The 26,312-nt window shown below is 40.7% G+C and overlaps 1 protein-coding gene across 1 annotated transcript in view; it reads left to right on the top strand.

The window, feature by feature from the left end:
• ZNF385A (zinc finger protein 385A) overlaps window positions 1-26,312 on the top strand; it is a 61,138-nt gene that overhangs the window by 10,396 nt on the left and 24,430 nt on the right. The window lies entirely within an intron of this gene.

Below are 26,312 nucleotides of genomic sequence, written 5' to 3'. Positions count from 1 at the left end.
TGCCTCCCAGCTTCAGAAGAGGGGGATTTTGGGGACTTGCAAGAGAGTGACTAGCCTCATCTATAGCATTTCTGATGCTATAGCCTCCACAGGATTGCAGCTAAGCAGCATAGCCAATCTGCTAGATTTGGGGGCAGGGGATGAAGGAAAAGGGAAGACAAGGGAAATGGGGTGGGTGGGAGACCCAACTTGTTAGGACTAACAGCTGCTTTTATAAATATGAGGCAAGCTGTTTTTGTGGACAGCAGAGGGTTAGAGGAAGTGTGTCATTCCACATAGAGCCTTTTCCAAGGATGGAGTGAGATTGTGTGCTCTTTCTCTATTGTATACAGGGAATCCTTGTTTGGCAGCCACAATTGGGATCAGCAACTCAGTTGTTAAGCGAAAAGGGTTGCTAAGTGAAACTGTGACTGTGCTTTTGATCTTACTTCAGCTTTCCTTTCTTTAGAGACCTGCAAAGGTCATAAAGGCAAGGATTGGTCATCAAGTTAGTGCACTAAACAAGACCTACCTGTATTATCCTGTGAAAAACTACTTATGATTGCAGTACTGTAAAAAAAATCACTGAATTAATAGGCAAAATCTGAGGCATCGCTTGAAGCAGTCTGAGAATCACGACTGCAAAAAATGGCAAATTCCATATTGAGAATTATTAGAGAAAGATTTGAAAACTGTGTGGCTTGTCTTGTGTGGCAACACTTTATACAAATTTCAATAGTTTCTGACATTGCATCACAAAAAGGATTTTTATGTGTGTGCATTGAGGCAAGAAATGTGGTCGCTAAAAGTCAATGCAAACTTGATGGCACATAATTAAGATGAAGAAAAGTAGAACCAAAATAATCAAAGCATTAGAGCGCATCTGCAAGGGAAGTTCTAAATTTGGAGCGTTTTCATTCAAGAAAACACAGTTGAAGAGAAGCTTTGAGGGAATATTGTAAAATTATGCATGATGGGGCAACAATGGGAAAAGGAGTGTTTTTTTTTCTCATCATATGAGAAACTGAGATCATCCAGTAAAACTGACCAGAAGGTGATTCAGGAGAAGTTGCTTTAAAAAGGAAGATAGGGTTGCTCCCTTTTGTGTGGCTTTTGGGGTATTTCTCAGGGATTTGGTCCAGCTTTATGATATATATATATATATACTTGCCAATATGCTCTTACTTTAAAAGATAAGCTTAAAAGTAAAAACAATGCAGGAGCTAAAAATAAACATATGCAGAAGTCAATAGTCTTGCAAATGTAGAATTATTTTAAATAGAAGTTTAATCTGCATCCCAATTTACCACCATAACTTGGTGAGGAAATTATGGGTAAATTTGCCCATTCTTCCTTTGCTGGGGAAGCACTTTTAAAAGCAAATTTTAAAAGCACATTTTATTATGGTCTTTAGTCCAGAAACAGGACAAAGATTAGAGGATTTGTCCCAAAACAATTGTGAATGGTGAAAGGTAGGCTTAGAATAAGTGACCGGCAAATTATAACAACTGTGCCCCTGAAAATGTATAGAAAACAAGAAATATCCTACTGGAGAGGGATTTCTGACAGTTAAACAGAGTGTCCATTGCGAAAGGTATATATTTGAAGCTAATCAACTATGTGGGTTACTGCAGTTGTGGATCCTGTCCTAAACTGGACTAGACTAAATCACCAATCTCCAACTTTGGCTCCTTCCAAATGAATGGATTGTCAGCTCCCAGAATTCCCAGGTTTTTATGGCCATTGCTGAGGATTTACAGAGTTGAAGTTTGTACATGGAAAAATCACCTAGACTGGGGAAGGCTGATCTAGATACTCTCCAAAGCAAAGGTGTCAAACTTGCGGCCTGCGGGCTGGATGCATCATATGCAGGCCATACCCACCCCAGCTCCATGAATGAGGAAAACGTCACATGACGGCAACGTGACGCAGCAAGTTTGACACCCATGCTCTAAAGTCTCTTCCAATCCTAAAGTTCTGTCAGAGAGCATGTCCCAGGTTACCATGTAATCAGTGGCAGCCTCCAGATGTCTGGAGCAAAACTATCAAGATAAAGGAGCTTTTTAAATTTAAGTAACTTGGTACGTGATTCCTCATGTTAGTCCACATTCTTCCCTCTTTATGTGTATATGTTGTTTTCTCCAGTGGTTTACAAAACTAGTTAAAATATGCAAAATAGAACCAGAGTATTGGAACCACATGAAACAACTAATGAAACAACAGCAGTAATTCATGGCTGCCTAAAAAAGGTTTTCCCTTCCCCAAATGCCTGAACACTACCAGTGAATAAACCCAGCAAAGCCTTCTTAAGATTCTTCTTTCTATGAAGAATTGGTTTTCCAACATTTCTTGTATTCAAAACTCCAAGACTTTTGCTTAAAAAAAAATTAAAAGCAGAGTTTCATCATCATCCAGATTTGTAAATGATGGTTGAATTTTGTCTTTGAGTGCAATTCCGTTTCACTGATACAGCAAGATAGTGTTTATAGTGGGCAACGTAAAATTCATGAGATGTCCCTCAGATACTTGAGGGGAGGAATCCTAATTTTGAAAAGATTCTGTCCCAGCCACTTTTAATTGAAAAAAGGTTAGACAAGAACTAATAGGAAAGACTTCTCCCAGAGATGCTGAAGGTTCCTGTCAATCAGAACAGATAATCCTGGGCTAAATCAATCAGTAATCCGATCTGTCATAAGGTAGCTTCTTATAAAATGCATGCCTTTCCTTCTGAGAGAACTGGAAGTGTGATACGTCGTCTGCTAACTCTCCAGCTATGCATATGAGCTAGAAATGAACGCAGGCTGAAACACAATAGTCAAGAGTTCTGGAAGGATTGGATGCCCTGCATGTTTGTGTCCATCTCTTGAAGTAATCCCAATGGAGAACTCAAGGACTGTGATATTTCAAATGCTTCAGGGCGAATCTGTCTTATAGATAAAGAACGTTATGAATGGGGTTCATTAAACAGAAGACTCATTTCTGTTTCTTTCCAAGTGTAAGGCCTTGGTGTCAACATCGAGCTCTTCCTGTGTCGAAACCATTGCTCTTCAGGATGAAGGCATTCAACTTGTGCATCATTGTTTGAGTTTGTGTCAGTGAGGACATCTGAATCCTGTATTGTAAATGGCAGGTGCTTCTATCTACACTTCTAGAACCATAACAGGCAACTGTATCCTAGGAAGAGTTGCTTTCTGTTACTATTAACAAAATAAAAAGATGGTGATGTCCTAATATCACAGAAACAAGAAAGTTCTGGAGCAGGGAACTGCATTTCATTTGGCCAACATTCTCCATACAATTTATTTCTTTAGTTTTCACTAGAAAACAGCAGGGAAAAAACAAACAATTTTTACCAGGTCACTCCTACATTTCCACAAGTTGCCCAGCTCCGTTGAGGAGCGTGGGGGCCGTTTGATGACATCAGACTAACCTAATCTGCCTCTGTGACCCATTTCCTATTTTGAGCACAAGGAAGGAATCTGATACTTGTTTAGTCCAGGGATCCAGTCTTGTAAGTCCAGCATCACTCATGTATAAGAGTGCCAGTTGTCTCTTATGCATGGCTGTTTCCCCGGTGAAATTTTGCTGAGAACTAAGGAAAGCTCCCTCCTGCTGTTTGGTTCAGCAAAGGTCTCCTCATTTTCAATTTTGTATGTTTTAGAAGTGAGACACTGATAAAACGCCAATGACTATAGTGTTTGATAACAATGGGAGATGTAGTCCCTCTCAGCTAGATAGCAACCGTTCAGGGAAAGCTGGATTTGAGGATCAGATTTGGACTGGGAGCCCTGATGCAAACCCTTATCTGACCATCAAACTCACCGTCTAATCCATGCGATGGCACACGATGGCACGGTGGGCCCGTTTTTCACCCTCCCCAGGCTCCAGAGGCTTTCTTGGAGCCTGGGGAGAGCGAAAACGGCCTCCCCCCCTCCCCCCGGAGGCCAGAAACGGCCCATTTCCCAACTTCCAGTGGGCCCAGAAGGCCCAAAAATCAGCTGGCCTGCGTGCTGGAGCTGAGCTAGGGCAACGCTCACGTGCCCACAGATATGGCTTCGCGTGCCACCTATGACACACGTGCCATAGGTTCGCCATCATAGGCATAGGAGAAGCAGAAACAATTAGAGAAAGTCCCTCAAATACCCAAGTTCTATGCCATGCAAGGTTTGTAGGTGATGAGCAGAATTTTGAATTGAGCCAGGAAGTTCACTTCTAACCTCTGCAACTCACATAGCACAGTTGTTACCTGGCCTATTGAGGATGCCCTTAATGACTCGTGCTGCTGCATCCTGGACCAGCTGTAACTTCTAAGTGGTCCTCAATGACAACCCCGTGCAAATTGCATTGCAATAGATCATATGTGAGAATGACAAGGGTACAAGTGACTGTTGAGATACATTGCCACTGTTCTATTTTGTGACCTTCTTAGATTATTGGGGGAGGTGGAGGGTGGGAGCCTTATTTCTAGTAAATAAACACATCATGAGTTCATTGAACGTTGCTGGTTTGCACAGAGCAGACCTTATTTGCATTGCAGACCGCTTTTTTGTTTCTTCCTTCTCCCAATAGGTATTTTGAAGTAGTTGAAGGTAGGCTCGGATCCGCCTTAAACCCGTGTTTAAAATAACTGTAGGGCAACCATTTCGCGGGTGAATTGTGCTCGTTTTTTTCCTCTTACATCTTCTTACATCTGCGTGGAGTTCAAGGCGGCAGTCTGCGCCTCACTGGAATGATAAATTCTAGGAAACACTTGGCAGAGATGCAGTTGTCTGGAGATGAAGAATTTGTAGGGAGAGTTACTCAGGGTTGCTGGTTCCCAGCCACCAATGACCTCAGAGTTCGATGGGCTTTTCCCTTCCTCCTTCCCTCCCTCCCTTCGTTATGCAAGAGACCCTGTGTTTTTAATTGAGGATTCAGACTCAGCGGGTGGGGGAGGGCACCGAGACCAATGAGAAGAGTGATGCAGAATAAAAAGGCATATCTTACCCAGAAGGCCCCAACACTCCACAGAAGTGTTCTCGTGTCTTCTCTGGTGAGGCTGGGCTGGGGGTCATATCATAACAATTCCAGGCAGGAAATCTGTGTTCTTTCTTTTGCTTGAGACCTGTCACACACTGTGCTTTGGGACACACACACACACACACACACACACACACACACACACACACATACCCCAAGGACTGCTCCCAATAAACACAAATGTGACATTCTATGCATGTAGCCCTCTAGTACATACATGCACAATTCCTGTCTTAATTCATTATCTTGGCTATTCTGCTTTAAAACTTTCTAAGAAGCCATTAGCCCATTTCTCTCACTGCTGGATCCACACCTCACAGGTTTGTCCTCAACTTACAACAGTTCGTTTAGTGACCATTCGAAGTTACAACGGCCCTGAAAAAAGTGACGTAGACTTTGAATAACTTTATTGTCACTTTGCATGTACACTAATCAGCATACATTAAAATGAAATTTTGTTGCATACAGCTCTCAAAGCGTCATCGCCTCCAATATACACTTATGGCCGTTTTTCACACTTATGACCATTGCGGCATCCACATGATCAAAAGTCAGATGCTTGGCAAGTGACTCATATTTATGACCGCTGCAGTGTCCCCAGGGTCATGTGATCACCTTTTGCAACCTTCTGACAAGCAAAGTCAATGGGGAAGCCAGATTCACTTACCATATTTTTCGGAGTATAAGACGCACCTTTTTCCCCCCTAAAAGGGGGTGAAAATTTAGGTGCGTCTTATACACCAAATGTAGCCCAGCCTACCCACTGCCCCCCACCCTTTGGCCTCTGCCTCGCAGCAGTTACCTCCTTGCAAGCAAACAGCAAGAAAAAACAGCTCCTTTCAGCTTCAGCACAGTCTAATTAGCACAAGTTGATTGGATCAGCCTCTTGACTCTCAGCTCTTTTGCTCTCAGCTGTTTTGCGGAGGGCTCTGCTGCTTGCTGCAAAGAGGTAAATTGCTGGAGCAGATTTTTTTTCCCCTTGTGCTAATCAAGCTATGCTGAAAACGAAAATGAAAGTAAAGCAGGCTGATTGCTGTTTGCTGCAATGAGGCAAAATTGCTCAGAGGCAGAGGGAGATTTCTTTTTCTTCTTTTCCTCACCAAAAAAGGTAGGTGCGTCTTATACTCTGGTGAGTCTTATACTCCGAAAAATACGGTAACAACTTTATTTTACTACCTTAAAAGTTACTTTTTCATCACTGTCATAACTCAAACAGTCGCTAAACGAGACCTACTTGTATTACCCTGTGTGAAAACTACATATGACGGCAGTCTTGAGTTCTTGAGTTACAACAGTTCATTTAGTGTCAGTTCAAAATTACAACAGTACTGAAAAAAGTGACTATTTTTCACAGTTATGACCTTTGAAGCATCCCCATGATCACGTGATCAAAATTCAGATGCTTGGCAATTGGTTCATACGTATGACCGTTGCTGTGTCCCAAGGTCATGTGATCACCTGTTGCAACCTTCTGACAAGGAAAGTCAACGGGGAAGCCAGATTCACTTAACAACCTGGTTGCTAACTGATCAACTGCAGGAATTCACTTAATAACTGTGGCGAGAAAGATTGTAAAATGGGGCAAAACTCACTTAACAAATGTTTTACTTAAGAACAAAAATGTTGGGCTCAATTGTGGTGGTAAGTTGAGGACTACCTGTAATTAAATCTAAATCCATGCAACTGCAATCTCCAGCCCCTTTATTGCCAGTATTGTCTCCTGCCACTCTGCTGGGGTCTTACTGCATTTGTATGGTGTTTAGGTTGGGGGGTAGGATTTGCCCTTTCATTTCTGGTGAAGTGTCACAAGTTCACAAAGCTAGTCATTCTCTGCTAAACATCCCCCTTTTCCTATCCCCAATTTACATATCATCCAGTCTTAGCTAAAAATTGAACCTCTTATGTTGGTATGGCCATGAAACTCTGACAGTGAGTTACATATGATCTTGCTGTACTAAGAAAGGGAGAAAGGTTTAACGAGAGCCTGAAGCCTGTGTGCTTACAGAGATAAAAAGGAACTGGATGATTAAGTGAGCTGCTGTCTTACGCATGCTTTCCTAAAAAAAGCCACTGACCATCACTGAAGCTTAGATCTGGGATCGTCATCAATATTGTTGTTATTAATGACTTGGAAGAAGAAGTAGAGCAAATGTTTATCAAATTTGCAAATGACGCAAAATTGGGTTGGATAGCTAGTACCATGGAACATACACACACAAAAATGAAAAGCTTTCTCGATAGGTTAGAAAAAATGGAATGCAGTTTATCAGGGACTGTTGCAAAGCATTCACTCAGGGGACAAAAATCAAATGCACTGATTACAGGAAGGAATTTAGATTTTTTTTCCCCCCCAGTCCAACTAATTTTTTCCCAGTCCAACCAAAGACATGAAGGAGCTTGGGGGTGACTCTGTCCATCTCTCTATCAATCAGCAGGGTAAGTCTGTAAAAACTGACCACGGTGGGACTAGGTTTGGTGTGTGTGCGGAAGAGACTGAGTTCAAAAATGTGTTTGATCAGATTGGGAATTATTATAGAAACCTCAAAGGTTAAAAAAGGTTCACACAAACTTGAAAAGGTTCAGAAAGCGTGACAAAATTGATCAAGAGACTCCAAAATAAAGCCTATGAAGAAAGATGGAAGGAATGTTTAGCCTTGAGAATACTGAATGGAAATATAATTCATTTATTGATTATAAGAGCCATGGTGGCACAGTGCTTAGAATGTAGTACTGCAGGCTAATTCTGTTGCCTCCAACAGTTCGATCCTCACCAGCTCAAGATTGACTCATTCTTCCATCCTACCGAGGTTAGTAAAATGAGGACCCAGATTGTTGAGGGCAATGTGCTGACTCTGTAAACTGCTTAGAGGGCTGTAAAACACTATGAAGTGGTATATAAGTCTAAGTGCTACTGCTAAGTGCTATATGTGACATAGAGTCCTTTTTGACTCCTAGCAACCATTAAATAGTTTTCCTCCATGAAGGAATATCATAGCACTCATTAAATAACTAGAAGTATTTGACACCTGTTGTCAATTGTGAAGAAGTAGGCATGTTCCAGAGCGCAGAACATTAAATAATGATTTTATATTATAGGAAGGCAGATTCCAATTGTACATTAGGAAAAAAAAATCCCAACAATGGCAGTTTGACAGTGAAACCAATTACTCACAGTTGTGGCAGACTGTGCTCCATTAAATGCGTTCTAACAGAGGATATATGACAATATGTTGGCCATGTTTTATTTTGTATTCTTGTGCTAGGCAGGAGGTTGGACTCCGTCTAAAAGGCCTTTCCAACTCAGTGATTCTGTGAGTGAATAAATATGCCCAGGATTGCACTTTCCATGAATTGAAAGCAGTGAAATGAGCTTGCAACTAGCTTAAACGATATTGAGAGGTTGCTAACGTATAAGTTTAGATAGTGTCTCCAGCCGCCAATTCTAAGGTTTGTTTATTTATTGCATAATAATCAAGAAGATAAATATTTTCTCTTGATTTTATTGCTGTGTTGGACCAAGTTCACCTGACTAATTTCAAATGCGGTTAAAAAGCAAAGGCCAAGTACTGAGCTTGATAAATTTAAGGCCAGGTTCCTTGGTGAGCCAGTTTTTGTGGTGTGGATAACTGATAGTATTTCTGAAGCTTTTCTGGTATAAAGTGATGAAAAAGCTTCCTCTATTAAAGTTTGGCCTATCCTGAAGCAGGTTCAAGGGCACAGGATTAAGTCTAGCAAAAAGTTAAAAGTAAAATGAAGTTAAAGAAGTTAAAAGAATCGAAATTCTACCAGAGTAAAAATTTGCACAATATTATTTGGGTTCCTCTAGTCTATCAGAAAAGAATTGTTGTGATTTACTTAGCCAATAGTGTGGTTGTGACCAGACACACACACACACACACACACACACACACACACACACACACACACACACACTTAGGATTGTGCAGGCACGCTTGAACATTAATATTGTTATGGAAGTATTTAACTGAAAACAGTCATACCAGTTTATATTTCATCAGCCTATGTCCAGAACAGCACATTGCTAAATAAATTGCATAAATGTGTTTATAGTAAGAGGTTTGAATTTCTGTCTTCAGTGCTAGATCCACAGGGAAGGAAGGGGTAGAGTGGAATACTGTAACTCCATGGTCCAGCTACAAGAAATCCTGATCATATTTCCTTCTGTTTTTTTATAATTAAGACTGAGAACTCCCTTTAAATTATCAAGGGCCCGAAGTAAAATCTTTTTTTTTTTTAACTGAAAGTTGGGGTTCTCCGGAGATTGAATTAGGCTCAGATATTTTTCCAATGCTGTTTTTCTTCTTCCACTTCGAACCCTGAATTGAATATAAAGTCAGTATAATGACTTTAAGAGAGAGAGAGAGAGAGAGAGAGAGAGAGAGAGAGAGAGAGAGAGACCGTGCAAGAAAAGGCTGTGGTTGGGACCGGAAGTCTTGCATTTCAGCTTTTGTTCATTTCTCCCACGTTTTTTCCTTTTTGGAGAAAATGGGCAGCCAGGGATTAGTAAGGTGGGAGTTTTTCTGCTTGTGTATAAATTAAAACCATATGTAAATTGGCAGGCTTGCCAATTCTGCCTATGGATATGCAGGGAGTTTGTGCTCTGCAGTCACATGCACGAACTTACACATATATACACAATCATAGCCCTCTCTTTAATATACATACACATCCCTTCTAATGTATATATGATGAGAGACTAATTAAAATAAATGAATGCTGTGGAATGTCAGGAATCTAGAAGCTGTACCAAGTCAAGCTCTTTGTTTTCTGTTACAATCACAGCTATGAAGTTAAGTTTCAAGGAATGGAGAGGAAACTAAGGTAGGGATTGGGGAATCTGATCCTCCATTTATTGCTGAAGTACCCCTTCCAGGATAGTCACCACTTTGTAACCTTTGCACAGATTCAGCAAAAAGAGTTGCCAGAGTTTATTTTAGCTTTTTAAATTCTGACCTTGGAGAGGTCTTCTAGTCCAACCCCCTGCCCAGCCAGGAGACCCTATGTCATTCTGGACAAATGGCTGTCCAATCTCTTCTTAAAAACCTCCAGTTATGGAGCACCCACAGTTTCAAGTTGCTGTTAAGATAAAGGAACAGAGCTAGTTTAAAAAACAGACAAACCAGCAATCTTTGCACAGTCCTAGAAGTAGTTTCAACATCCACTTAAATTCTAAGCCAGGGTGCATAGTTGCAAAAAAAAAAAAAAAAGATGCATATTTTTAAAAGGTATGTAGAAAGAAGAATTATTTTTTTATTGAAAAGTTTTTAAAAAGTTTACACATATTTTCCCTTCCCTCCTCCCCCCTCCTGCCCCAACCCTCCCCCCCTGGACTTCCCCGAGCAAATACAGGATATAGCATTTAACAAACATGTAAAAAAAAAACATAAGCTAACTATCTATAGATTTATCTCCCTTTTGCACTTTAACTCCCCTTGTTCATATCTGAATATAACTATTTAAACCAATTATTGCTTGAAAATAATCAATCCAACTTCATTCTTGTCCGTTCTTCATTAATAAGCAAGTCTTCTTTCTTCCAGCATTGCACAATCAGAACCCAATTACAATTAACCATCACATCTCCAACCCTTACATATATTAACACATTAACAAAATATTTTAACCAATCTCAAATAAATTATCTTGTAAAAACCTTATTTTTACTTTTTACCCCATAAACTCATATTGATTCTTCCTGGAAACATTCCTTACTTAATTGTTTTGCATAAACTTATTCATCTTATTCTCTACAAATCCACTACTTATAATCAAATAACATCTTCACAATTTGATATCTATAAAAAATATTGTAAAAACCTTCTCTCAACCCTTGCACCACTTATATTTTCCTTATAACCCACAAGTTTATATTTATTCTTCAACAAAACATTCTTTATAAGCTTATATAAATTTTTCAGCAAAGCATTCCTTGAAATATAACTTTAGTGTTAATATACTTCTGGACAAAAGTGAAAGTTTGGTCAGTAGCCCATAACAATTCAAACGTAAGATTACTTAATATAACTTTTCAAGACAAATCATGTCTCTAAATATAAGTAAATCATTCATTTACACTATAACATAACTTTTCAAAACAAATCATATCCCTAAATACAGGTCTAGTCGTTCATTTTCACTACTACTATCCTCCCCAGGCAAAAAGATTGTAATTTTTCCATCTTGATTTTTTCTTGACTTTTTTGCGAACCTTCTTCTTCAGTCTTATTCCTCCATCTTCTTTTATTTTTATAAGTTCTTGAGTTTTCAGCTGAAGTTGCTGTACCTTACAATCTTGTTCTCTTCTCAAAGTAATTCCTTTCATTAAACACACCTCTTTAACTGTGATTAAGAGTCCGTTTTGTAAAAAAGTTGTAAAATTCCACTTCGAATCCTTCATCACTTTCAAAAAAGCCAGCCATTTTTTTTTTATCCATCCACCTTGAACAATGCTGGGTGTTAACAGCTTTATCGAGAGTTAACTTTCACTTTCACACCCTATTAAGCACAAGCGCCATTTTCTTCACTCCTTTAAGCAGCTTCAAAAAGTAGCAATTTAAGCGTGGAATTAAGGGTTTGTTACTTGCGATTGTCTGTTCTCCTGTCTTCACTCTGTCTGCATAGGTAATCAACTTAGATCTCAATAAAGATTGCAGAAGTGGTCACGACGTTTTTTTCTGCTTAAAGCAGAAGCGCCCTGGATTTCGGAGTTTCACCGGACTTCCTGAGGAGCTCTTACCCTCCGAGCCCCCAAAACTATTTCAGGGGCTTTCGGGGAGCTCTACCCCCATCCAATTACTCTCCTTTCCCTCTTCTCCCTGGGGAAAGGTTTTCCAGCCACCAGACAGCTGATTTGCGCTGTCAGGGCGGCTTTACAAGATCACAGGGCTGGCGCTCCGAGAGAGAGCATCCAGCAACGTCGGCGGTGCCACCGGAAGTCCTAGAAAGAAGAATTTTAACAGATGATCTTGTGCTGCTGAGAGATGGAAGATAAATCTGGAAACTGCTGGCATTCCCTCTTCTCAGTAGTTTAACAGCAGATACTTTTTAATAGCAAGACACCTCCTTACTAGTTTTAACCTCTGTCTCTTTCCATTTAAATGTTTAACTTATTTATTCCCTGGACTGCAACATCCTCCCTCATCTCATTTATTGGCTGTAGCTTTAGCAGGGTGAAACCAGAGTTATGATTCTAACGGAAGAAGTGGCCCATAAACTCAGCAGCTGAAGTGGTTGGGTACCAGTGACTCATCTGCCCTGTGAAGACGGGCCCAAACAGGCACCATGCTCACTAGTGTACTTATCTTCCAGCGCTGCCAGCCCTATGTGTCAAGCTCCAAGGATTTTTGTAATTTGGAGCAGATACCTAGCTCCTATGCCAGGTCACTTATTATCCTGATGATCTGGATTGAGCTGATCTGGGCAAACCAAGCAGGCATCTACCAAAGCCCAGAATCCATCAATAGCAAAGCCTGATTCTAATAGTTCCAAACTGGGTCTAATAATAACTCCCTGCTTTCAGGCAAATGAGAGCAACAACCATGAACTGGTGGCATTACAGAGAATGGGGGCACAGCTCAAGGAAAGGAGTAGCAGGCAGTGTTTCGTGATGCAGGAGATGCTCTGGGTCAGTGTTGCTAATAGTGGGGCAGCTCCCACGTGTAGAAGAATTGCTAGCACATCTCCTTCTCTAGTATGCCCAGAAGGGTTTCATGACACGGATAATGAATGGAGGACATTATTTGTTCGTGAATTTTAAATTTTTTATTAGTTGGCTAAAATATAAAATGCAAAGAAAAAGAAAAATAATGGGAAGGAAAGGGAGGAAAAACGGAAGAGGAAAAAAGTGTACATGAAAAGGGGCAAAATAAAGAGAAGCATGACTTCTGATGCTTTTTATTGCACTAGAATAAGATAATAACATACAGTCTCAACTTTTTCCTCCTACATAGTAATAATATACTAAACATTTCTATAACAACAAACCTATCTAATCAGTAAAACCCAAAGTCATTTTCATTTTTTCCCACTTCAAGCACAAAGTCCAAAAGTGGTTTCCAAGTGGAAACAAAGTTAGGACATCTTTGTTCAGAGAGAGACTTGTAGGTTCAGTTTTCACAGAAAAGATTTTCACTGCAAGTTTGGACCAGGCAGTATTTCTCCTTTCTCAGAGTTAGCATTGGGGTGGGTGGGAAAGAAAGGGGGGGCTAAGATAAGAGAAGTACCAGGGGAGGGATTGGATGGAAAGTTTTACCCATCTTGGTTTGTTCTTGGCCATTCAAACAAGAATATCACCTATTTGAAAAGGACTGACACAAAATCTCCACCACCCCAGATTTGACCTTGGAAATTCCTCTGAGCTCTTTTGATGCCTAAAGAGCAGTCTGCTTTCTATATTTTATTTAATCTTCTTTTAAAGTTATATACATCATTGGCCATCCACATGTGTCATGGCACAACGTTCAGTTATGTGATTTGTAAAAAAAAAAAAAGAAAAGTGCTTAATCACCTGAAGTCTTAATTATGGTTCAGTCCTTGAGTTGAACCCTGGGATTTTTTTTGCTGACAAAGCTCGGTCACAGAGCACGCACAGAGTAACATGTAAAAGTGTGGTTTAGAGCTCACTGCCAGTCCACACACAAGAGTTTCAGGGCAGCTTCCAAGCCACTCCCTTGGTCTTGCATTCCCAGAATTGGGGAAGATTACAGTCCAAGGTGAAGTGTAGGTCACAATATGAATGGTGTGGCATGAGAATTTTAAACTCCCTTTTTTGCTCAGCTCTTGAACGTCAATAAAAGGGCAACTTAATAGATGAAACCAAGATGAAGAGAAGTTGGAAGGGAAACGGGATCTTGAGATGGTGTTTAATATTTGAAACTGGGATCCAGCTGTTCTGCCGCTGCCGCAGAATTCTGCAGAAATATCCTTGTTTATAGATCTGACTTCTCATCTCCTTTGGCTTCAGGCTAGTGAGTTGCTATGTTGTGGAGAACAAATGCTGCCTCATGCACTGATTTGGAACAGAGCAGATTTGCCCTAAAAAGTTATCCTCTCAGAAACGGAGTTCTGTTTTTTTCATGGTTCATAAGCTCCGTGGTCATTCAACTTGGAGACACAACAAATGAGGCTTGGATCCCAGTGGAAGCTGGAATTAGAAAGCATCAGGAGATACTGGATTCATTCTCTGCCAGCTGATAAAACCCAGCTGGCTTCGGAGAAGACAGGGTGAGATGCAGTCTAAACAACAATTGAAGTTGGGCCACTTGCATTCTGCGGGATTGTATTGAGAATTTTTTTTTTTTAGTTTGTGGAGATGTTTGGGACAAAATAGGTTTAGATTTTGTAGAGGGTTAAAGCATCCGTTTCACCCCTTGAGTTCTTGTGACCCACAGTGATTGTATTGCTCCCCTGGGAGGTGAGACTTGAAAGTAAAATGGGTGCCGTGAGTCTCTGCAGTCTTAAAACATCAGAACACAGGGCCATAATCGAGGGGAACAAGATGGAAATACTTTGAAAGAACATTTTTGGCTAAGTCTATTTGCAAATTCTGTTTATTCTTTGGGCCAGGCAGACTTCTCATCTCACTGGGATCTGTGTCTCTCCCTCTGCTGTTGCCATTTAGAAAAAAGAACACTTCTAGCATGGATCTAGAGGACAAAAGGACCCAGGTCTCTGCAGCTGAGCTACCCACTTGAAACTATTGTGCAATATTGATTTAACTCAAAATATTGCTTCCTCCAGATGTAAACAAAGGTTGCCAATACCACCCAATCTGAAATAAGTCCTGTACGGGGCCAAACTCAATCAAATGCTAAAGGTTGCACAGTCTAAGCAAAAGGAGGGTATGATCGGTATGTTGGAACAAAAATGCTCACTTTGTATATACGTTGACAGCATTTGAATTTATAAGTTATTTGGAAAATGTTCTTGAGCCCTGATGGGTAGCTCAGTGGCTACCTCTGCATGAGGAATTGCGAGGAAGGAGATTAAAGAAATATCAGACTGCCTTTAGCCAAGTCTATAGCACAGCACCACCGACAATACTGCAGACATTCCCAATCACTTCAAAGGATGCCCCCGCCCAAAAAAAACCTGACCAGTAGTAATAGGAAACTAAAATGGCTTTGGCCTTGAAAGTAAAATCTGAAACTTTAACCAAATTTACCTGAAACATTCCAATTTTGCCTGGACTGGGAAAGGCTCATGCTTCAGACCCTAAGAGTCATATCCTGTCCGTGCAAAGGGTCCAACGGAATTCTGGTCTTAAATCTGTATAAAGGGAGTTTTTCCCTAGTTTTAAAAAATTGTCGAGGAGAAAATAGCAATAGCACTTAGACTTATATACTGCTTCAGAGTGCTTTACAGCCCTTTCTAAGCAGTTTACAGAGTCAGCCTATTGCCCCCAACAGTCTGGGTCCTCATTTTACCCACCTCGGAAGGATGGAAGGCTGAGTCAACCTTGAGCCTGGTAAGATTCAAACTGCCAAATTGCAGGCAGCCAGCAGGCAGCAGCATTAGCCTGCAGTACAGCACTCTAACCACCGCGCCACCGTGGCTCATCAGGGTTTATAAACTGATGATGCTTATTGTGGAGAAAACGTACAATGGCAAGGTTTTCTTCCTGCAGCTTCATGCAAGGAATACCTGGAGTCATCAGTAAAATTCATTGGCTTCCTAGAGATTCAAGGCAGACAGAGGAGATAGTGTTCCACATAAGGAGGTTACATGTTGCAGGATCTAATCTGGATTGGTCACCGGCAGAGGTGGCATTCAGCAGGTTCTGACCAGTTCTGGAGAACCGATAGCGGAAATTTTGAGTAGTTTGGAGAACTGGTAAATACCATCTCTGACTGACCCCGCCCCCATCTATTCTCTGCCTCCTGAGTCCCAGCTGATCTGGAGGGAATGGAGATTTTATAGTATCCTTCCCCTGCCATGCCCACCAAGCCACACCCACCAAGCCGTGCCCACAGAACCGGTAGTAACAAATTTTGAAACCCACCACTGTTCACCGGGTCCAAAGGTTTTGTCTTCTGAGCGAAAAAGAAGTTCCCTGCAATCCAGCATGAGTCCGAACACTCGAAAGACAAAACTTCTGGTCCCGGTGATTGACTCAGATTGGATCCTGCAACATTATCCTGGGACACATATATTCGCCTTCATTCGTGAGGTTACGTGGGTTTCTGCAAGCTACCCTGATGGCTTCTTGGTTTAGATGGGTTTAAAAGGTGCTGGGTAAGTATTCCCTTGTTTTTTTATATGCTGGTTGTGGTGCCCATAATTCTGTCAGGAGCTGTTAGCTATAAAGGTTTCCAGATCTTGGATTCTCTTCCCCACCCACTCTCCTATCCTTTTTTTTTTTTTTTTTTCCTTTTCCTTTCCTTCATGAGGCCTCTTAACTCATGGGTTTCTCTGACTATTATGGAAAACAGGATGCTGGATTTTGCTTTGTGATCTAGTTAGTCCTTCTCAGATTCCACTCTCCTGATGCAAAAAAAAAAAAAAACCCAAAACCCCAGGAGCGTTGGGTTTGCATGTTGAAGGAGGCGATTTAGTTTCCTGGATATTCAGGAAGTGTGCTCTGTTTGTGTGGGAGTGAGTGTGAGACGGTAAATAAATTGTGCTCCACAGGGTCACTGTGCAGAGTGGATGTTGACATGTTCTGTTACATTAATGAGCTAAATTCCTCCTCCTTGGCAGAAAGAGGGATGGAGAGCAAAACTGGTGCTGGAAGGGGTGTAGGATTAAGGAGCAGTTCCCTTTAGGGAGAGCTGTTCAACGATTTCTTCTCAATGAGGAAAAGGATAGTAAGAGTACAAATTTGATGAAGAAACGATGCAGACACAGACTCATTCTTTGTTTCATGGGTGTAATAGCTAAGCCCAGGCATTATTTGGGGTGCTTTTCAGGAGTGGGCTGCTGGGGGTTCGCAGGAGTTCGGGAGAACCTTTAGCTAAGATTCTGTGCAGTTCGGAGAACCCCCAAATCCCACTCCTGGCTAGCCCCACCTACCCTGCCCCGCCCCTCCCAGGAGTCCCCATGCGGCCCATTTTGGATGCAGGTTAGTGCAGGGCGCGCGCAGAGGCTCGGGAAGGGTGAAAAACGGGCCTCCAGAGCCTGGGGAGGCTGTTTTAGCCCTCCTGGAGGCTCGAAGAAAGCCTCCGGAGCCCAGGGAGGGCAAAAACGCCACCTCCACCCGCTGTGGTGCAGGAGACCGACTAGGCCACGCCCACCATGGCCACGCCCATCCAGTAACCGGGCAGAGAGCCCCTTGCTAAAATTTTTGAAGCCCACCCCTGGTGCTTCTTTTTAATGTCAAAAGTAAAAGACTTTTCTATGTTGCCAAAAAGAAAATCTCCTCCTTCAGGAATTAAAACAGGTATAGTAGAAGTAATAGCTTAGCTACAAAGGATAAATCTGCTGCGTCCAAAAAGTGTTTCTGATTTCCTAGTTGGCATCTGGCCAAGGAAAGGAGCAGGATTGCATAGAAGCCAAGGTTTGGGAATAGGAGTAGGAATTACAAAAAACAGGGTCTAGCCCCATAGGTATTACATGAAATTAATATATTGCCCGTCTATCCTGAAGTTTTGGAGAGTGTATTATGTATATACATGTAGTCCTCGACTTACAACAGTTCATTTAGTGACCGTTTGAAGTTACAGTGGCATCGAAAAAAGTAACTTATGACCGTTTTTCACGCTTATGACCATTGCAGCATCCCCAGGATCATGTGATCAAAATTCAGAAGCTTGGCAACTGATTCATGTTTATGACGGTTGCGGTATCCCAGGGTCATGTCATGTGATCGATTTTTGCGACCTTCTGACAAAGTCAATGGGGAAGCCAGATTCATATAACAACCGTGTTACTGACTTAACAACTGCAGTGATTCACTTAACAACTATGGCAAAAAAATGGTCATAAAATGGGTCAAAACTCATTCAACAAATGTCTCACTTAACAACATAAATTTTGAGCTCAATTGTGGTCGTAAGTCGAGGACTACTTGTGCATGTATATAGCTGTAAATAAAAATATGCTTTTCTGTCCAGAGGAAAAAAGAATTAGATCTAATTTAATTTTAAGTTGTAGGAGGCTATCTATTGCTTGAGCATAAGAATTACTTACGGTACCTACAGGAATGGTAAGCATTGCGTATAGGTTAAGCTAAATACCTAACAACCTTTGTGATATTTTACTACTGGGTTTAAGGCAATCGATTCTCAACTACTGTATGCTCTTTGTTTCATGCTTACCTAATCAGAGGAGATTTAGCAGCACAATATCTGTCTAAAGAACTCACTTTGTGTTCAGTAGAATTTAATCCCAGGAAATGTTCAAGGCAATTCTGTGGATGTTTATTCAAAAATAACTTCTAGTGCATTCACGACACATGAAAGGATGTCTTAATTAAATATTTATCAGGCTATGTTTTCTCCTCTCTCTCTCTCACACACACACGGATTTCTATCTCTTTCAAAAGGGTAAAAACATTTCAGCCAGTGCAGCTAGGATGAGAAATGTCAACGATTAGGAACATCATATTTTTCAGAGCTGAATTGGACCTTTCAGTGTTGAACTTCAACATTTTGATCACTGTATTAAAGCTAACATATCTAGGTTACAAAATTCTGAATAATCACTACAGAATCCTTTGCTGTCAGCTAGTGGTCATTCAGATTTATGAACCCTGGATCTAGTTGCCTTACAATTGGGCTTCTGCACTATTTGATGTGCTAATAATAGCAAAACTGGTCTGAAGGGGACTCAGTGGGCAAGTTTATCATTTCCAGAGCCATGCCCAATTTATGGCTGCTGTTTTGAAACCTTTATTATGTAACATGTTACAGTATGTCATAGGAATTATTCATATAAGGATCATTAATTAAAATAAACTGTGTGTCACAGATCACATAATTGTGGAAGAAACTTCCACATCAGCCAGCAGTTTTCATTGGAAACTCTGCTGCTATAATTGGAAACAAACATAGACTTCACAATAATAAATAAATTGGTTTTGAATTTGATGGGATTAACTGTCCTATAAAATTTTTAGTTTACGAACGTACTTTTTACAAGGGCCATACATACTAGCTGATAATTAAATAAGGGACCCGTTCATTCTGCACCAAACACGCAGAACTTTTGCTGCGACTTTTTTTTTTAACCAATTCATGACTTCAGATCAATCAGGAAAAAAAGGGGGGGAGGGGGAATCAAGTCTGCTGTAGAAATTAAAAAGACAAAAGTGCAGTAGCGTTTGCAAAGTAAGCCAAAAATGAGTCCTATTGAATCTGGTGGAATTTATTTCTAGAAAAGTATGTTTTCGTGAAAGCGGAAGTGTTAAGAAAAAATTGACCAAACAGAAGGTCTTTGTTTTAATTCATCTAGATGACAGGTGAGCAGAAAACATCATGGATCTACTTGTAATCAAGAAGACACTGAAAATTCCCTGAATTTTAACAGTTAGATGCCACAATGAAAATACTTTCTTCTTGAAAATAGGCCTTTAGAATCCCTGATTATCCTCTGTATATGTAGTCAGTATTTTGCTAGCTATCATTGTTCTCACACATCACAATTTTTCATCTCTCATCATCTTCTTCTAGGACTCCACATGCTACATGTCAAGATAAAAGCTTTATTTATTTACATGTAAAAGAGTAATTTGCATGTTAGGTGCTCATATAATATGCTTCATAGGTAAGGAATCCAACAATGAGTCAAATACAGGAAACCTTTTGGAAGTAATAATCACATTTAGGATGATGGGAGTTTGTCATGGGCATGCTTATAAAATGGTTGCCATGGGAGGGAGTTGCTATTCACAAAATGCCTGTGATGATGGATGGAGCCAAAGGCAAAAGAGCCATTTAGTAGTAGGAGGCTAACAAGGAAGTTGTATCCCATCAGACCTTCACACTCTTTCTCTTCCCCCCACTCTCTCCCTTCCTCCCTCCCTCCCTCCCTCCTTCTCTCTCTCTCTCTCTCTCTCTCTCTCTCTCTCCCTCCCTCCCCCCCCCTCTCTCAAGATCATTCAACGAGAGCAATGGGTTACTGCTGCCATCATCTCTATTTCTATTTATAAAACTGCCTTTGCCCAATAAAGATTGTGCTGGGCACTTTGCAGTTTATCTGCTTATCATTGCTTTATTTCTTATTAAATGATTTTAGGAAAATTAGCATCAGGTAAGGCAAGGAGCCAGATAAGTTCAGGAAGTTGTTTGCCTTTTGAGCATTTGTTTATAATGTAATATTGAAAACTGCAAAAACAGTTTAATGTAAACAGTGATGATGTTGTCCATCTGCAACTATGTATTAATGTCAGCAGGGACTAGCCTTGAGGTTAGATTGGACAGCTGCTGCATTAGAGTCAAATTCTATGCTTGGAAATGTTGCAATGACAACTGAAATAGAAGTTCTGATATAATAATATCTTATACAAATCTATGGAGAGACCACACTCAGAAGAGAGTTGGTATTATGGTTCTGGTCACCACACCTTAGAGGTAGAAAAAGCATCCCAAAGGGTTAGGTTTTGGAGGCAACTCCACTGTGATTAAATCTACATCAATTGGAGTGAAGATAAAAAGAGGCAGAATAGAGATACTGTATATAAAACAATGTCTGGTACAATGGATCAAGAGGAGATTTTCTCCATCTTTTACACTATTCTAAATTCTGTTCAGCAACTGAAACGAAATACAGGGAGTTTCAGGATTGTCGGAAGAAAATACATTTTCACATGAGACAGAGTTCTATAGTTGATCTATGGAAGTTGCTGCCAAAAATTGTGGTATAGAATAGTAGCCAGTGTAGGTGGATCTTGGTAAATCTGATTCTTTGTGACTCCTAATATTGGAAGGGCATTCCAATGGGCATTCACTCCAGGGGTGAAATCCAATTTTTTTCCCTACCGGTTCTGTGGGCGTGGCTTGGTGGGCATGACAGGGGAAGGATATTGCAAAATCTCCATTCCCACCCCACTCTGGGGCCAGCCAGAGGTGGTATTTGCCGGTTCTCTGAACTACTCAAAATTTCCGCTACCGGTTCTCCAGAACCTGTTAGAACCTGCTGGATTTCACCCCTGATTCACCCCCTCCTACTGTTAGGATGCACCACAGAGAAGGGGCTGTTGCCCTCCAGTCAAGATCTGTGAACTTCCTAAATGCATCCAGTTGGCTTCCTTTTATAATCTTATATTCTTAACCAAAGCTCTTCGAGTTCTGAACATGCTTCTGGAAAAGTGTGGCTAAACTAAATTATTCAATTTGCATTCCATTGGAAGAGAAAAGTAGCAACAGTAAAGGAAAAAAGCCATAGACACACATGCATATGCACACACATATACATATACATATACATATACATATACATATACATATACATATACATATACATGCACATGCACATGCACATGCACATGCACATGCAAACAAACATACAATCTGCCCATCTCTTTCTGGCTGGCAAGAGTACGGCTTAGTGGCATCTGCCACCGAGTCCCCCCCTCTCCCACAGCTGCAAGATTGCTCTGATGTGTATTATCAAAAGCCTCCAGGCTGCAATCATATGCATGTTTTTTGTAGGAAGAAATCCCTTTGAACTCAAAGAGATTTCCTTCTGAATAATGATATACACCGTAGATTTGCTCTGTTTGTCTAATGCAGCTCGCATGCAAATTTGTACTATCCTTCTTGATCTCTCTACCTTTTGTACTGATGGAAGTTCCTTATTAATTTCTCTCGGGATGTATTTTGGTGCTTTTTTCACTGCTTCCTGGTAATAGTTTTATCTTTTGACAGCACTAGAAAAATAACAATTATTTTCTAAATTATAGGAAAAGTTTTCTTTTGCCTGTTTAAAGGAACCTAATATATTTATTCTGTCATATCCACATAATCCAGGATAGAGAGATAAAAGATGAGGTGAAGAATCTGAGATTAAAGGGGAGGGTAAGTAGGGCTAAGGGATTAGGATGATGAGCCAGATGGAATCCGAGATTGGAAGAGAGAGAAAGTGTTGAATTGATAATCAGATCCTTATTTCAGGCATCTGCAAGGGTAGAGCAGTGTGCAGTCTCATAAGAGATCATAATCATTTATTTCAGGTAGATCAGAAAAAGGTACAGTACTTTGGTGTTAGCCAACTCTTGTATTACATCCCTCTCACAATTCCTTGCCATTGGCTAGATGTTGCTGAAGTGGAAGTTGAAAACCTCAGGAAGAAACTAGGCTGTCTACAATTGTTGCATTCATAGGAGCTGCTTTAGAATTTAGGCAAGGAAGAAGCCCATCTTTGATAACGCATTTTTGCTCCTAGAAAGATTTGCTTGAAATTTTGCCTGTTCCATGCCTACATTCTTTGATTAATGGAAATCGAATCAACCCTCCAGAGATGGAAGAAAAACAAAACAAAAAACGCATTGCAAAGTTTAAAGGTAGACTTTTAAATGGTATTCTCATGGACAATAGGCCAATGCTTAAATTAAAGGCTATATTTTGGTTTTAACAGCACACAAAATTTATCAAAACAGTTGAATAAGAGGGTATGTCTAATAGGGAAATGGTGGCAAATGGGTGGCTGAGAGCATTTTTGCCTGAAAAACCAAACCTGCCTTTAGCAGAAGTAAAAGCCCTAGATGTGATAAGAGAGACGTGTTAGTATCTACTGCTGTAGTAACTTTTCCCAGCCGAGTACCCAGCAGATACATAGGACTGAACTCATTATCCCCAACCACATACAATATGTCGAACTATATAAGTAAGAGTGGTTTAGATTTTGTTTTTATTTTTTTAAGGAAAAATGTTGGTGGGGAGGGACAGCAAGCTGCCTGTCAAGTGGCAAATGGTTGGAAGATGGTATTAATCCTTTCCTTTCTAGCTAAATTTGTACTAGTAGTCTTCATTTAGCAACCACAATGCAGGTTTTTAAGCGAAGGGGCTGCTAAGTGAAATTGCAAAGGTCAAGCGCAAATAATCAGATCCAAATGCAAAAAAGTTTAATTAGCTACTTTATTGCTCATGCCTCTTTCACAGGAATCTTCCCAGACTGGTGGATTGCATCTGGGTAAGACTAGTTAAGGTTCAACAGCATTCAAATGGGATCAGACTGTTCCTTCTTGTGCCTATGTAATGATTCCAAACTAATCACTGACTTGACTCACTCCTCCTGGCTCGGTTAGTTTCTCTCCAACAGCAACTGTGATTGTGATCTTACTACAGCTTTCCTTTGCTTTGCAGATCCATTAAAAGTTGTAAACGTAAGGATTGGTTGCAAACTTATTTTTTCATCACTGTTGTAACTGCAATTAGTCACTAAATGAGGACTACCTGTAATCAAAGTTATCCATACCTGTTCCCTCTTTTTTTCCTTTTGGGCAAGAAAGTGATTCTTACAATTTTGCTCTCTTTCACCTTTCTTAAGCACTTCTCTATTGCTGACTTAATAGTTTTTGTCTGGCTGAATTTCCCTATACAAGCAGTTTCCCCAAGAGACTGGTAACAGCCCTAGACTGTATAGCAGAATTTATCTTTCCCTGTTCTCTCTCCTAGTGTCCCACTGAAACAATGGGGATATAGAAGCAATTTCTTCATTGTTGAGTTTACATAGTCTATATCAGGGTCCCACAACCCTGGTCCGTAGCCCACTACTGGGCCACAGCCTGTTTGGAAGTGATCCGCCTAAGTAGTGGACAAGTGCGTGCGCACACGCAAAAGTCCCCTCACTCAAGTGATGGTCACTTGCACCTGCCACTTGCACAAATGGAGCTGAGCACACTTGCACACAACCGCCTGCCACTCGCAGGAACTATCCCCTCCCCTCCCCCCCCTTGCAGGGCACCAAGCTAGAAAGGTTGGGGACCACTGGTCTATACTGTCATGGCTACAGTGTGGCTTTTACATAAAGACGCATACATACATACATACATACACACACACACACAAATACAGTTTGGATTTAATAGCAGTGAATTTCCTTTGCATCAGCACAGTCATATCTTATATTTTGTTTTGTACTGGATATGCCACTTTCTAATCAAAATTAGATTAAAATTATAGATTTATCTATAATTTTTAACAGCAGTACTTACACTTTCCATGAAGGGAAACAACATGTATTGATTTAAAATGAGTCAGAGTGTTGGTGCATGGAATGTGTGGTTCAGACCTCTACAGCACCTTAAATGTCACTTATAAATGCAGCTTCACTCATTTTAAAAAAAAATCTTTGAAAGATAGGGCCAGCTTCCTTCCAACGTGAGATATGGAAGTAGAATAAAAAAATGAAAGTCACAGTAGAGACTTATTTATTCTAAAGGGGAAAAAAACAGAAATCTGAGACAGTTTGTTCGATCAATGACGGCCTGTGATATGACTAGAACTAGGCTAAATCTGTAGAGTAAGGACCTTGACAAAAATATGCAAGTTTCTGTTATTTTAGCCAATCTCAATAAAGATAGTGTTGACCTTCCTGAGAAGCTGATTTCTTGACCTGGTTTACCTAGTGGAGCTGATGTAAATCTTACAAGTCTATTTATGTTCTTCCTCCTTCTCTTCCTCCTCTTCCTCCTTATAGTTCAGTGAATTAGGGAGATATCTACCTGAATTGTTTCCAAATGTTATCTAGCTGTTACGGACTTGCATATCTCCATCAAGATCATCTTCCTTACTTTCGACAAAATTCTGCACAGATTGACAGTTTGGCAATCATAGCTTCTCTGCCTTATTACTATTTTGAAGTTGACTTGCTTCCATGGACCTTGGGATTCTGGAAGGAGTATCAAAGTAGAATTCCACAAGCCTGAGGATTCCAACATAACTTCAAGGGTGCTGTCTGGCTAATTCATTCTAGTTTGTGGAAAAACAGTTGTTAAGCTCTTCTTTGGTCATTGGGACTCAGCACTGAGCCTGCCTGACCACTCCAGGCAATCAGAGCATTGGGCCTCTTGCTTTCTCGCAGGAGGACACTTCACCACAAAGGCAGTGTTAAGAAGGAGCCCAGCCATCCTTGGAAGAGGGGAAACATGAGACTAAGCAAGAAGGCCTTCATGCTGGATAGGTTATCTTGGGCATATTTTATCTTTCTTGAAATAGCACAGTTCATGTTCTATTCCGCAGTTAGTATATCCTGATTATTGACTCCTTTAATATTTCTCATTTAAATAGGCTAGCATAACAAATGATCAGAACCATCGTCACTTGATTTAAATAATATCCCTGCTTTGCCTTGATTGCCTGGACCTATAGAACTTTTATTTTAATTTTATTATTCATATTTCTATGCCGCCCACTCTCCAAGGACTCTGGGCGGCTTACACCAAAGACAGTATACTAAATAGCATATTGCCCCCAACAATCTGGGTCCTCATTTTACCCACCTCGGAAGGATGGAAGGCTGAGTCAACCTTGAGCCGGTGAGATTTGATCCGCTGATCTGCTGAACTAGCAGTCAGCTGAAGTAGCTGCAGTACTGCACTCTAACCACTGCGCCACCTCGACTCAGAATGAGAAGAACATAGGAGAAGCCATAATTGGTTAAGTTGAGCCTCCCTTTACTCTGCTTCAAGGGTGGTCAGCCAGATATCTTTGCGGAGTCCACAAATAGGCATGAGAGAAATAAGCAATCCCCACCCTTGGTGCTCTTTCCCCATTCTTGTACCACCATAACAGCTCATCATATTTACCTCAATCTCAGAATGTAGCTTTTCCGACCAAATCAGCCTGCTAGTGGATGGCTCAGCACCATATACATGAGTTAGAATAAAAGGGAGGCTCAGTTATCAGCTTTGTCCTTAGGAATATACAGGTATACAATTTAAAAAATAAAAGAAGGTAATCTTCTGAGCAATTGAAGCACAGTCTCCTCTAGCATCCCATCTTCAGATGTGGTAGATACCAGGAGTGACCTAGCAAAAAAAAGTAGTATCTATGTATGTCCTGTGCAGGCTCACTTGGAATGCATGCGGAACATCTTCTTTCTTCCAATACCATAAAAAAACATCCTCTGGGGGCAAAGTGGGACTCATTCGTTTTTAAAGCTGTGGGTACTGTGGTAACAACTAGTAGTAATTAATGTACTGGGGATCTTCAGTCAATTTCACTGGAGGCCCATAAACTCTAGTGCTGCAGAATGGGGCGGGGGTGGGGGGGAAGGTGCAAATTGCAGCAATAAAATACTTCCACCATCATATACAGTTTTTGAGTGTCCCAGAAGCATAGCAGACCCCTTGATGAAAGCACATGGACTAGCTGAACTTTATTTGTGATCCATATTTTTATGAATAGAAAACAGGA

This window comes from Pituophis catenifer, unplaced genomic scaffold (genome assembly GCF_029215685.1).
Source record: "Pituophis catenifer annectens isolate HBS135680 unplaced genomic scaffold, rPitCat1.0.hap2 SCAF_2, whole genome shotgun sequence".
Classification (NCBI taxonomy): Eukaryota; Metazoa; Chordata; class Lepidosauria; order Squamata; family Colubridae; genus Pituophis; species Pituophis catenifer.
Note: the sequence above shows the minus strand (reverse complement) of the source record. Positions and strands in the feature narration are given on the sequence as shown.